Source organism: Orycteropus afer, unplaced genomic scaffold, assembly GCF_000298275.1.
Source record: "Orycteropus afer afer isolate SDZICR_OR568_19922 unplaced genomic scaffold, OryAfe1.0 scaffold00079, whole genome shotgun sequence".
In the NCBI taxonomy this organism is placed as follows: Eukaryota; Metazoa; Chordata; class Mammalia; order Tubulidentata; family Orycteropodidae; genus Orycteropus; species Orycteropus afer.
The window spans coordinates 2,338,405-2,352,935 of NW_006921666.1; the positions used below are offsets into that span (position 1 = coordinate 2,338,405).

At 40.6% G+C, this 14,531-nt stretch overlaps 1 protein-coding gene across 1 annotated transcript in view; it reads right to left on the reverse strand.

Annotated features, from left to right (window-relative positions):
• The window catches only part of NRXN3 (neurexin 3), a 2,130,901-nt gene that overhangs the window by 1,597,178 nt on the left and 519,192 nt on the right, over positions 1 to 14,531 (reverse strand). The window lies entirely within an intron of this gene.

The following is a 14,531-nucleotide window of genomic DNA, read 5'->3' on the forward strand; positions in this document are numbered from 1 at the left end:
TGGACAAAAAAAAAAAAAAAAATCCCAGCAATGACCTTATAGTCCTATTGAAATTCAGCGGCTTCCCCTACCTGTGGCATCTTTCATTAAGGTTTTGGTGAAGTATTCTTTCTAATTTGGTTTGATTTTGCTATGTGCAGCCAAGTTCCATTTTCTGGTCTGACTTTCTTGTGGCCTAAGTCTCCAGTGTTCCCCTGCAGATTCATGGGACAGTTTATTGGAATTGCCAAGCTGAGTACCTAGTTCTACCCATTGCACTCTGTATTGAGCCAGGCTAGAAAATGGAACCATCCTTAGACGATATCACTTGTCTCAGTTCACTGGTAAAATGATCATTTATTTCTTAAATGATTGTTACTTATGGTGGTAGTGACAAACAGCAAAGGAGACATTTGACAATGAAGTTTATTAGGGGTTGGTCTTTGGTTGTGATTTTTTTTTTTTCCTTTTTTTCTTTTCTTTTTCTTTTTATTTCTTTCTTTGTTGTCTCACACCACACTGACAAACATGCATTCAGGGAGGGAAGGAGAAGGGTCTCACTTTTGATCTGTCATGATCATGATGTAATGATACATGCCATGGAGGACTCTGGACACCAACCTCCTCCCTTCACTGCCATCACCACCACCAAGAAAAGAAACAACCCAAACCAAAAAGGCAACTCTAATATAAAGAAAGGAATGATGAGGCATAATAACCAAAATAAGGAGAATAATAATGCCCACAGGGAAGAAAGAGCACCCATACATCCACACACCCAATGAGAAGAACAGGGGGTAGAGAGAAAAAATGGACCACAGCGCATGCACACACTGCATACACTGACACACCCATGCAAAAATGATTGGGAACCAGGAGAGAAAGCAAAAGAAATAAAGGTAGGGGACTGGGAAAAGACAAGGAGAAATAAAGAAATAAAGGAAGTAATCAAAATCCACTTCACACTTACATGCACTGAACAACTGAAAAAGAAGATGGAAGTGGGTTGGGGATAAAAACACTCAAAACCATAGGGTAGTCTTCCCTGACTGTCACCTCCCTCACTGAAAAAAAAAAGAAAAGAAAAAGTCCAAACCCAACCCCAAAATAGATGAAGGATGCTAGGAGAATGAAAAAGAAGACTGGAAAAAAGAAAGAGAAAAAGTGTGATTGGATTGATGGTTGGTAGGTTGTTAGTAATGAGGAGTGAAATGAAAGAATGGATTCTGATGCCAATGGGGAAGTCCACAAGACGAGACAGGAACATGCCATGCAGAGTTGTACGGAGAACACAAGTGGCGGAGCTCCCTTTGGCCACGGTGGGGGAGTGAGGTAAAAGAAGGGAACAGAAGAGTCTAGGAGGTACTTTCCTCCCCGATCACCAGTGGCAGTTGTGCCACACAAAAGGGAAAGATTCAAAGGGTTAAGGAGTGGGGAGAAGGAAAAAGAAAGAGGCAGAGCAATAGGGTTAGGAAGAGACAGAGAAAAGACAGGCTCTGTTATAAATCTGCGGTCTCTAGTCGGTAACTGGGAAGTTACAAAATAAAAACACAAAACAAAATAAATTTAGCTAAAGAGAGAATGTCTTTAAAAATTATTTTTAAAGAAAAAATTAGAAATTGGAGAAAAGGAAACCATCCCCACCAAACTCAACCAAATCTTATTTCCAGGACAGGTACAACCCTTTCTTTCTTTTTAAGAAAAGGAAAGTTTTCATTTTAGTTCAACAAAAATTTAAAAAGAAGAAGAAACAAGTCTAAAGAGGATAAAAGGGGGGTTAGGGAGGAAAAGGGGGGCAACACACGGCAAACCCAAAAAAAGAGACAATAAGAATGATATCTACCAGACAATGTAGTTTGTTTACCATAGCGTGTCCAATGCCTGAGTGCTTTGCGGAAGAGGGGGAAGAAAGGAAATTAAAAAATTGTGAACAGAACGATTGTTAATTAAAAAAACTAAAACAAAGATGAGTCGTTAGGGTGTTAGTACATTAGTCGGTTAGTAAAATGACACATTGCATGAATGATCTTGTGTTAGTTTTTCAAAAAAAGGCACCCAACACAGAAAAAGAGAGTGGGGAAGACAATGAGACCAGGACTCTATGGAAAACCTTGCCACCCGGGGCACCTCAGGGGAAGGGGTTGATTTCCACCTTGGCATTGTAAGTCCCCGCTTCTTCCAAATACCACTCCAACCAGACCTGACCCAGTTAGAGTTAGCACCATACTTACATTCCAAGATATCTTCTGAGTGAACACTACCCTGTGACCCTTCCCACCCCGTAATAAATACATTCCATCTGTCCTGAAAGAAAAGACCCCCCAATGTTTAGTTTCCCATATAGATAAACAGAGAGAAAGAGCTGAAATACCAATTGTTGTTTTTTGTTTGATGTTTGTTTTTTCACATCTGACTCTGGCTACATGGATAAACGATCATGAATTTTTCCTAGAAAGAGAAGAACTTAACACATTTACGGATCACACCTAGCATAGGAAGGCTATGTTGTGTGGCTTACTCAGGGCTTCTATAGGTCATTTTAAGACTTCTGTGGCCCCTAGATTTCTGTAGATGAGTGCCGTTCTGTTTTTTTTGGTTTTTGGTTGGGAGAAGGAGAGAGAACATTCTCCCTCTTCTTTCCTCTCAGTTTGGAACACTCAATGTCATTAGAATGTATTAGAAAAGTTGGAGTCTTAGATATTTTTACCCAGATGAGGTTAATATTCCATTTATTTTGCCAAGATGTTTCCTGATGGAATCTCTCTCCCCTTACTCCCCTTTAAAAGTGCTTTTCAAGCTTTTAAGCATTATCCTCAATGGACAGTAGGGAGGACATGATATGATAATCCCTAAAATTAGTCTCTTCATTGCTAATTTCAGATTTTAATTGCCAACACACCCTGAGCTGGGAGGCTAGTGGTCTGGGAGAATGGTAAGCCTAGTGTTGTGTGTATTATTTGACAAAATGGCATCTAGATGTAAAGTCATTCTTGTGATAGCTGTGACTTTAGGTTCAGACAGGGTCATGGACTCTCTTAATAATAATAATAATAATTAATAATAATACCCATTTGCTTCGCCCCAATATAGTACCTGCCCTTGGGCTCCACTTAGTTCAAAGATAGAAGCATAAGAAATGACTATAGAGGAAAAAATGGGGAGAGTTCTATTCCATCTGCCAGTGAATCTCCATGAAACCCCAGGAGAGCTTTCTTCAGATGATAACGTTCTGTCACAGGAGCCCTTCAACCTTACAGAAAGGTGGACAAGACTGCCAGCAAGTGGCTTGCAAAAGTTCATAAATCTATCACTGCTTAATTCGGAGAGACAGGTGCCTCCCACCCTTCACTGTATCCTAGGGAACTCACAAAGATGCTATAAATGTGTGTATAATGGGCAAAGTAATAATCTTTTCAGCATTGAAAAGATTGCAGTTGGAAAATCAACTCTGCTTTTCTGAGATTTCCATCTCTTTCAGTAAATTGAATGTGGCTTCACACATGCAGTTAGGAGTTGGATGAAGCCCAATTTAGATGCACTTTCCCACAAGAAATTAATATTCCTGGTGGCTCAGTGGTTAAAGTTCTTGGACGCTAGCTTCAAGGTCAGTTTGAATCCATGAACCACTCTGTGGGAGAAAGATGTGGCAGTCTGCTTCCAGAGATTTATACCCTTGGAAATCCTGTGGAGCAGTTCAACTCTCTATAAGGTCTTTATGAGTTGGAATCAATTCAATAGCAATGGGTTTTTTTTTTCTTTTCTTTTCTTTTCTTTTCCCTGCAAAGGAATATCTTCACACTGAGGGCCACTATAGCCTTATCTGGAACTGAGAGTGCTACTTAATGGCCTCCTTGGCACTAGACAGGCACAGTCACCTTTGAGATGGAATGTTGGCCTTGTAAATCATGTGCATGTCACAGCGAGTCTAGCACCCAGCCCATGGATGAGCTCATAATCCTTCTGGAACATAAGGTGCTTTGCATATTTAGCCACTACACATGGCTGGGGAGGATTGTAATCACCATTTTGCAAATGGAAATGGGTGTAGAAAGGTTAAATGGCTTCTCCAAGGGCATAGAGAGGAGTTGGGCTTTAGAATTGGCAACAAAAATCTCTCAGGCTGGCTTTTTGCTGGTCGACCTTCCTAACACAACACCACCAATATTTCAACTACAGTTTAGTTTTCCCTCTCAGTTTAGAGGACTTAATCGGGGCCCTATTCTGTTTTTAAAAAGTGTTTCTTAGTGGAAATAAAAGTGAGCCTTGCTCAAGCTAATTGGAATCATTCTAGAATGGTAAGAAAGGATATGGAGTGGGAGAGTTGGAGAAACAGACTGGCTGCTGAGAACTGTGGGCTGATTCTGCTCCCGAGTACATAAAAAGTCTCCCTTCAACTGACCATTGCCTAAAGGGTGTTATTGTGTACCTGCCCATCCAAGCTTTCAAAAGGTTACATTTCCACTGTTGGGTCTAGTCTCGGCAGCTCAAACATATCGAGCTTTATATGTTAGCAAATGGAAATGTGATGTGGATTTTCTTGGCTGTTGAGTTCTCCTCTGAGTGTATAGGGAAAGGAAGTGGGCATGGTGAAAGGAAACATCAGCAATAGGGTTCTTTGGCCTTGGAGGAAAAACAGAAAAAAAAAAAAACCAAAACATTGATTAAAAAATGCCCCATCTGGAGGACTCTAGGTCTTGTGTTACTTGGTATTTCAAATAGGATAGATTCTCCCAGCCAGGTAGCTTCCTCAGTGTACTTCAGTGTGCAAATGTGTGTTGAGGTTACTGTCTGTTTTCAGTGTGAGTAGCCCTATGCCATTAGTTTAGCTTTACTAAGGAGGCATGCTTTTATCAAACAGAAAACATATGTGAACACCTGTCAGTTCTTGTGCTTTCATGTTTGCATTTCAAGATGTTAAATCAATCATATTACGGAAGAACATTTGATAAGTACTTTCTGGCAATTTACATCATGTTTTCTGATTAATAAAGGATGAATGCTGTCCAACTGGGCTTAACGACAAATTCACAAGTAGACAGACAAACCAAGTGGAAATGGCAACCTGGAAAAGGCGGTGTCACAATCAACCTTGACTTTTATAGCAAAGTATTTCCCTTTACTGATTTGGGCTGGTGACGTCATATTGATATGATCATCATTATTAGTTACTAAGTTGAAAACAACTTCATTCGGCTCAGGCTCTCTGAGAGCGTGGTCACCTGACGGAGTTGCCTGCTCAGAATCGGCAAGCGATGGGAGTTCTCAAGCACGGACAGAACCAGGAAAGGCTGCTCCATAGTTGATTATTTATTTGGGTCCTTCCACTTTCCAGGCCTCACAGTCAACTGAAGAGTCTCGGAGGTAGAGACAGGGGTAATATAGTAGGAGCACAGCACCAAGGAACAGAGAAACAGAGGAATTCAGAAAAATTCCAACTAATTAATGCCAAGGCTAGAGGTTAAAATAACAAGAGAAAAAAAAAAAAAAAAAAGTAGGTGAAAGAAAAACAGGAAAAAGAAAAAGAGAAAAGAAGACTTTTTTGGAAGGAATTAAAATTATGGCATCATGGCAATGGCTAACTTAATTAAAAAGAAAAACATATATTCAAAGAATGAGGGAGATCTACCAAGCTGCCAAAACAGAACTCTGTTCCTAATTGAATTTAACAATAACATGATAAAATTCAAATGTAATTAAGAAAATGATAAAAAGGAAAGGGAATAAAAGGGATGAAAGTACTCATAAATTTTATTATCTACACAACTGATTTGTTTTTCTTAAAAAATAGGCATAAATGGAGAAATGAATATGAGGAGAAATATATTTTAATAATATCCTCATGAAATTGCAAAGATAGGGAGAAGGTTAGACTTTGACATATCCAAACCCGCATTTCTATTCTCTTCACCTCACCCGTCACCTGCTCCACACACTTCCTGCCCAACTACTTAAGAAGCACCTTGCCAGCAGGCACTCTCTCCCCTCAACCATTACCTGCCGGAGGTTGCGTGTCACTTTGACATCATGCCAGGCGTTGTCGTTGAACTTGCCATTCACGGGCTCCACAATGGCCTCAAAGGCCCCAGACCCCAGATTAATGACCAAGGAGACCGCGCCATCCTTCAGAGCCAGGTTGACATAGTCAGCAGACTTGCCCGTGTGCAGGATGAGCCCGTTACGCTGCCAGGTCTTAAAGGACAGGGTGATCTCATCACTGCTGCTCTGGATTGGGTTTTGAGACAGGTCATAGCACAGGTACTCTGAGCCCCGGAAAGTGGCCACATTCTCCTCTCGAGCTGTAAGAAAAGCAAAGAGGAAAGTGGTCAATACTTGGCTGTCTTGAGTCAGATCCATGCAAATACCTAGTGAACATGCTCCAAGGGCACTCTCTCTCCAACTCTTCCACCAGCATATATCTAAATACAAAGGGAGAATAGCAGAGAAGGGGACCACAGAGAAGCTATTTGTTGGCACAAGGATTGAAGACAAACAAGATTGTGCAGTAGAGCTTGCTGCCTTTCCTTCAAATTTCCTCAGAGAAAACCATTAAGGGTAATTTCATAGAAAATGGTGAAGTGAGGTATACATTGCTCCAGCTGCAGTGATTGCTTTTAAAAGCTTGTAGAAGAGCTGCTTTGGAATGGATAATTAACTGGTCTGACAAAGGGCTCTTTAGTGCTAGGTACTTTTTATTGACCAATAACTAAAAATCAATTACCCTGAAAGATTTGGCTCTGATTTCCATCCATCAATAACCTAGCTAACTTTGGTTTCTCTGGTAAAGTCCTGAGCCCAATGGAGCGTGACTAGGTTATCTGATAGGAAATTAGACCTGAGAAGATGATCAAGCCAGTTAGGAAAGAGGAACAGGAATGTTTTGACCACCCAGAAATACTACTCCTAGACTCAAGCAAGGTCCCCTGTTTTAGATGACTCTGCTCTGACTCACCTGCGACCACCTGCTTCCCCAAAGAACTAGGAGTTCACAGAGCCAAGGTGGCAGCCACCTGGAGCCCATATTCCCTCTCATGACTATATTCCAGATACTGAGGGTCCTATTAGTCCCTTTCCAAAGACACCCAAAACTGTTTCCATGGCCTGTGTGTTCCTTTTTTTCTGGATTATTTCTGAAGACAAACCATGCTGTCAGTGTGCATATCCTGTTGAAGCCCAAGAGGAAGTTAGAAGGGCCTGTTTTCAGGGCTATAGACAGAGTTGGTCATGTGGTCATGTGAGATGGTACACTCAATTGCATTTATACAAGGCCCCTTATGATATATGATGGAGTCAAAGGTGGGAAGAGAAATAGGGCAGGTTATAGGCTGAGGACCAGGAAGCTGATTCACCTTGTGCCACCATTTTCCAAAGCTGAACTCAGAAAACTCCAAAAACTCTAAATTTTAACCTGACTTTCCAAGTAATTATAAAAATACATTTTATGTAATCATTCGTTGATTTGATTTGCAATTCTGACACACAGCCTGACTTAGACTGACCAATTTCATATCAACGTTGGTCAAAACACACTTTATTAATGAAAGAAAATTGCCAACGATACAAGTTTACAAATATATTTTCTCTCTAAAGAACTAGGGGCTAAAAAAATGAGGTTGAGAGAAGTCTATTTCCCCTGCCAGAAATACACTCCTGTCTTATTAACCAAAGCCAAATCCATCTCATCTCAGTTCTTTATCACTCATCACAGCTCTAGGTAAATCACTTAAGTAAAATAAAATATTCTTTCATCATGAGATAAGAGCCATAAAGGAGTCTCTGTCATAATGTAAAGAGATGACCTCTCAGTACATACTGTTAACTTAATCATAGCATTAAGATGTCATTAAAGCATGAACCTTAACTTCACACTTCAGACCATTATAGAAGAAAATTAATTTCTCTCATGTGTTCCAGAGGGCCTCAATCATATATGCCTACCTATAAATGCATATTTCTTTTTGCACACACACAGATCCAAGCAAAAAGGACCTGTCTACTTCTAAGTGGCCGCAGGGTAGCTTACACATATATGTTCCAAATACTACTCAGAGCATAACTCATGCATTTGACCAAAAATAGTCAAAAAATTACCACAGAACAGAAATTTGATACTGTCTGCATGTTTGAAATAGATCCAACCAAGTCCCTAGTGCACTGTCAATATCCATGACCTCTCCATTCATTTCTTAGGAAGTGACTTGGTTAAAATGCAATTGGCCAAGCTCCTACTCTGTAGACTGGGGGTGACCCTGATCTAGAGTAGAAGATGACAAATCAAATGCAGTTATCACGATTAAGCTCTTTCCCATAGACCTGGATGTGCACAGACCCAAATACTGTGTGTGTCCTTGGTGCCGCACATGATATATTAATAGATGTCTTCTATAAACATTTAAGTTACACCTTGTGTGCCCACTGAACTGAGATAAATGAGCAAGGAAAAAGTGCCTCTTAAGAGAAACTTAAATTAATCACTAAATACTCTTCAAAAGGGGAAAGTGTGACACAGAGCAGCAAGGCACCAGAACATTATTTAATGTACTATGTGGTGCTTAATATTTTTCATACAATTAGATCAAAGTGTCCATCAAATCAATAAATTTCAGAACTATAAGAAATTTTAAATTTTGCCTATCTCAGTGCACTTATCTTATTAAGGAAGAAACTTGCCCGAGATGACAAAGTTAGTTTGTGGCACTGCCTAGCAGCCTCTGGATTTTCCCCTAAGTATCAGTTGCCTTCCCTTCTCCTGGAGTCCCTGGGTGATGAAAATGGTTAACATGATTGGCTTCTAACAAAAGGATGGAGGTACGAGCATACCCAGAGGCACCTCAGAAGAAAAGCTTGTTGATTTACTTTCAATAATGCATCCACAGGAAACCTTGGTACTGGTGCCCTGTGCCCAGCACTCTGGGTATACCACATGCTCCTGCTCTACTCCTCAAAGGCCACAAATGATTCTGTGGAGCCATGCATTGACTCACAGACTATCCCAAACCTTGGGTAAATCAACTCAGGAACCTATTACCCATGGCTTATGAATATCACTCTTGCTTACCAAAACAAATGTGTCTCTTTTTCCCTGGAATCTGAATGTGTTTAAAACCAAACAATTCTTTTGTGTGTGGAAAGTCAGAGAAAATAGGACATTGGTGAAAAGAAGAGAATACCACAATAAATAAATAAGTAGAACCAATGTCAGAAAAAAGGTCTATGTAAATTTGATACATATTTATGCTAATCTTCATGCAAATATACCAGGCAAGATTTTATGTATCTGAGTGCTTTTGTTTGCAAGTATCTAATGAAAACTGTCCCAACAGTTCACAATCTTCCCAATCTTCATTCAAGGATGAATTTTCCCCCTGGACCAGCAGAGGCTACTAAGAACAGCATCATCCCAACTGCTGCTTATCTCCTTCCTACATCAACCAACATCACACAACTGAAAGTAACTCTCTGAAACATATCCTAGATAAACAAAGTTATTTTCTTTTCAATTCATGATGTAATTTCCTCTTGACTGAGTGGGTGGGTGGGGGCACTGGCAATGCATGAACCAGTATTTAACCTGTTGCAGTAGAGTGGATTCCAATTAATGATGACTCTGTGTTTCAACACAATCAACACCAATGGAAGCAGCAGTCAAGACATCAGATGACATAGTGCATTGGACAAACTGGGTGCAAAAGACCTCTTTCAAATGCTGAAGAGCAAAGATGTCTCTTTGAAGACTAAGGTGCACCTAACTCAAGCCATAGTATTTTCAATGGCCTCACATGCACGTGAAAGGTGGACAATGAACAAAGAAGACCAAAGAAGAGTTGGTGCTTTTTGAGTTGTGGTTTTGGAGAAGAATACTCAAAGTACTGTGGACTGTGAGAAGAACTTACAAATCTGTCCTGGAAGAAGTGCAGCCAGAATGTTCCTTGGAAGTGAGAAGGGCCAGACTTCACCTCACATTCTTTGGTCATGTTGTCAGAATGGACCGTTACCTGGAGAAGGATATCATGCTTGGTAAAGTGGAAGGTCAGCGAAAAAGGGGAAGGCCCTCAACAAGATGGATTGACACAGAGGCTGCAGCAATGGGCTCAGGTAAAACAAAGACTGTGAGGTTGGCACAGGATGGGGCAGTGTTTTGTTCTGTTGTACATGGGGTCACTATGAGTTGGCTCCGTTGTGATGGCACCTAACAACAACAACTATGTGTTTCAGAATAGAATTGCACTCCATAGGGTTTACAATGGCTGTGATTTTTTTTTTTTGCAAGTAGATTGCCAAGTCCTTCTTCTGAGGGACCATTGAGTGGACTAGAATCAATAACCTTTGCATTAGCAGCCTAGTGCATTAACTATTTATACCATCCCGGAACTGACTGGCTCTGTAAAAATGCAAATAAGGAGCTAAAAAGGAGAAAGTGTGAGGACAGTGAAGAACTTGTTCCTTTGTAAACTCCAATAGCTGATATTTTTCACCTAAGACCCCCACCCTATCTTACTTTCCTTCCAGTAGCTGAGACTCAAGCACTTTCGTATTACCTTGAAAACCATACCGAATTGACAGTGAATGTAACCAAAAGGAGAAAAAACAAAAAGTGACAGTCATACATTTCTAAGCCCATTCAATTCTCCAAACCTCCATTAGAAAAATGTAGTATTACCCCAAATCTTTCTTATAGCCTTAGTGATTACACTGAGAAGGAGGTTGAAGAGACAATGCAGTCACCTTGTATGTGCTGAAGCAAAATAGGTGGCGAAAATCAATGCAGGGAATTATATAACACAGTACACAACTGCTTAGCATAAAGCTACAGCTTGGCAAGAAAGTAGGCACTGACATAGCTAATGGACTGTTTAGTTCCATTTAAATTATATCACCCCAAAGTTTGCAATCAATTGCATAAGTGTTAAAAATAAAAATGTTATTCTCACTGCATGAAAAGCAGAGCTCAACTCTGTACGACAACAAATTGTCTACCCATTATTTGTAAGTGTCCAATTGATTAAACACTAGATGCAACATGGATATGTATAACTCAAGATTTTAAATCAATTTGCATAAGATATGTAAAGTATTGATCTTTCAAATGGCTTGTTAATTCAAATACTGATATATACATAGTATTAACAAGCACTTACTCAATTCTGTTCTCTAATCCTCCCAAAAAAGAAGATAACCAGTGATTTATATAGTAATAATTCTGTTTCTTCTGAAAAATATCAGTGGATTAAAAGATCCAGTGTAGTGTTTTCTTAATATTTAACCTAAGAAATGTGGGCAAATGAACATCTTTGTCTAAAGAAGCCTGTGGTTCTTGATGGATTAGTTTCTTAAGAACATAAACAGGGCTTTGAGATCAAGAAATCTGGAGTTGATCCTATAGGTTATACATAATTTTACTGAGAGGAATGAAATGGTCCAATTGGTATTTAAAAAGATGAATATAGTAGAGCAATGGAAAGAAATGAAGGCAGGGTGACCAACTAAGGATGGGAACACATGTGAACCACTGTGCCAAAGAGGTGGCGTCCCCGCATGGTGAAAATGGTTAGCACGGCCAGCTGTCAACCAAAAGGGTAGAGGCTCAGGTTTACTAAGAGATACATTGTAAGAAAATCCTGACAATCTACTTATGAAAAATCAGCCATTGAAAACCACTGAAAGCACAGAACTTGCTCTGACACACAGGGTGCCATGAGTTGACGTCAACTCGATGGCAACTGGTAGGTAGGTAGGTCATTCCAAGGGGATGCCTGGGAAAGGTTCAGCCTGAATGCTGATATAGTTACTGGGGTGAGTTTTCCATTTCACTGGGCAAGAATATTAGCAAAATATTCCTATGAGAGACAGTGTACCAAACCAGAGTTCACAGAAGGAAGTAAACATCTGTATATTTCCTTCCTTCCTGATAATGTCCTTCAGAGATACAGACAGAATTAGTCTCATCTTCCCATCATTTGTCCTTCAATTTGGCCTCAGTGCAGCAGTGCAGTACTTTCATCTGCAATGATGCAAAGATAACTCTGGCTGGCCATCCTGGCCTGGCCCACCCTGCAGCTAATGAGGCACAAAAACACATGGGCTGCTGCTGTCCTCCCTGCCAGACAAAGGGATTGCCTGTAGTCCTGGACCTACCTGCTGCCTCCCTTTCTCTGATGACAAATTCAGCAGGAACCGCATCATACCCCCTCCACCTGTGCAGCTACAATGAGAGGTTCTGGGTTCTCAAGGTCAGAGCTTAACACATCACCATATACTTCAGGCCACTGCTTCCTAGGCAAAGATACTCTGATGATGACTAAAGAAGTACGGAGCCCAAGGCAGTGGGTAGATAACTGCAGAAATGAATTTCTCAAGAAGTCCAACAATTCATAACTTATCTGCTCCTCCCTGTAATCCATGAGGTTATTGTTGTTAGCTGCCATTGATTGACTCTACTAAGGAGCTCTGGTAGTGTAGTGCCTAAGGCATTTGACTGCTAACCAGAAGGCTAGAGGTTCAAACCCACCATCCACTCCTCAGAAGGAAGATTGGGCGATCTACTTCCATAGTGATACTCCTTCGGAAACCTAAGGAGGGGTCACTGTGAGTCGGATCTGACTCAATGGCAGTGAGTTTGGTTTGGAACAGCAGCCTATGTACCCCAGAGTGAAATATTACTCAGTCCTGTGTCATTCTCACAATTGCTAGCATGTTTGAGTACATTGTGGCAGATATTGTGTCAATCCATCTCAATGAGGGTCTCCCTCATACTTGTTGGCCCTATATTTCATGAAACATGATATCCTCATCCAATGATTGATCCTTCCTGAGCATGTGTCCAAGCAAGCAAGTCAGACAATGTTCTGCTGTGATTCTTAAGATTTTCACTAGCTAAAATCTGAAAGGACATTGCCAGGCTTTCTTCGAGTCTTTATCTGGAAGCTCTGTAAAAACTTGTCCACCATGGATGACTCTGCTAGTATTTGAAATACCAGTAGCACAGCCTCCAGCATCATGGCAACATATGAGCCACCAAAGTAGGACAAAATGACAGATGGGTGGTGGCTGCTCATCCCTATTGTTATTAGCTGCTGTTGAGTCAGGTTGGACTCATAGTGATCTTAAGTGATCACGACATTGGCTGGTCCTGCACCATCCTCACGAGTGTTGATGTGTTTGAGTCCATCCTTGCAGCCACCATGTCAATCTATTTAATGGAAGGTTTCCTTTGTTTTCACTGACGCTCCGCTTACCAACCATGATGTCCTTTTCTACCAATTAGTCTTTCCTGATGATGGATCCAAAATAAGCAAGATAAAGTCATACCATCCTCACTTCTAAGGAGAACTCTGTCTGTAGTTCCTACAAGACTGATTTGTTCTTTCTTCTAGCAGTCCACAGTATTTTTAATATTCTTTGCCAACCCCACAATTCAAATGCATCAAGTCTTCAATCTTCCTTTATCATTGCTCATGCCTGGGCGGAGGGGCATAACAGCCTCATTTCTGAAAGGTACCTTGACCCAGAACAGTAATTTAGCTAGTTTGCTAGCAAAAGGAACAGGGCAAGGCAAGTATAAATTAGGTCTTGCACAATTCTGTTTCTTTTCCACATAACCTGCTCAGAATCCAACCTCCAGAACCAGAATATCTTTAAAGGCCTCTTGAGAGCTGTGGGCAGACATCCACATTAGCTGTTGGGATGTAGGATGATTATGCTTTCAATTATGAAGAGAAAGTAGAAATCCTTTTACTAGAGTGGATTCTATTTCCATTACCTAAAGACATTTTCTGGCAGAATTTGAAGAAGAAACCCACTGATTGAGTTAGAAAGACAAAAGATTGTACAAGTGACCACACTCTTGCTTCTCCCTGTTCCACTTCCCTTACAATGTATTTTAGGGCCAAACAAAGCATTAGTATAGATCAAACTGTGGAGCTATCCCCCAAGGACAAATGATAGACTCCTTCGCCTGCCGCATCCCATCACACAGGTATTATAATAGTAAAGTGTGCCAGCAGACAGGAAATTGTGTCACTATGAGTATGCCTGCACTACAAAAGAGAACACAGAGGTAACCTGACCTCCTGAGGTCATTTCCAACCCTTCTCCTCAGACTCTGTATAGGAGAGATGCAATGAAGAAATAGATGGACTTTTCCATGCTGACTGGGTTACTCACTAGCTTGCAGATGCTTCTTGAAAGTGATGAGAAGGAAAAGAGTAAATCAAGTTGTCACTTGGAAAATAAGCACCCTCATCCTTGTGAGGGAATCTGCCTCAGTCCAAAAAAAGATGGCCTGGAAAACCGTGCTTCACTGAAATCACTAGAAAGCTAATGGCATCCTGAGGACTGAATTGCTCTCAATTGCATTACAGTAAAATTTCACTTTTTTGCTCATTCATTTAAGTAATAAGGAATTACAGATACCAAGGTTGGGCAATCTACTTCCATAGAGATACCATCTTGGAAACCGAAGGAGGGGTCACTATGAGCCAAATCAACTCGACAGCAGCTTATTTTATTTAAATAAAAATATTTAAAATTATGTGTGTGTGTGTGTGTGTGTGTGT